This window comes from Sapajus apella, unplaced genomic scaffold (genome assembly GCF_009761245.1).
Source record: "Sapajus apella isolate SASKATOON/1434 unplaced genomic scaffold, GSC_monkey_1.0 scaffold126, whole genome shotgun sequence".
Classification (NCBI taxonomy): Eukaryota; Metazoa; Chordata; class Mammalia; order Primates; family Cebidae; genus Sapajus; species Sapajus apella.
The window spans coordinates 1,084,218-1,084,539 of record NW_022437066.1 but is presented as its reverse complement, the minus strand read 5'-3'; positions in this window follow the sequence as shown (position 1 = coordinate 1,084,539).

The following is a 322-nucleotide window of genomic DNA, read 5'->3' as shown; positions in this document are numbered from 1 at the left end:
TGGCACCCTCATGTCCCCTGGAAAGCCCACTCCCATCCTCAGACGAGGAGGGCAGCTGCACGCTGGGTTGGCTTGGGCCCGTCTTGGGACACCCCTGGCAGGCTGGGTGCAGGGGGGAGGTGGCTCCATGGGGTTGCTGTGGGCAGGTGAATGTGGAGCTGGGTTCCAGAAGGGAGTTGCTGCACTGCCTGCCTGGACCCCTCCTCTGGGACAGCGCACCAAAGTACCCTGGACATGAGGGGTCCCTGCGCCCCACACACACTGACCCTGCACCGGGGTCCCTGCGCCCCCACACACACTGACCCTGCACCGGGGTCCCTGC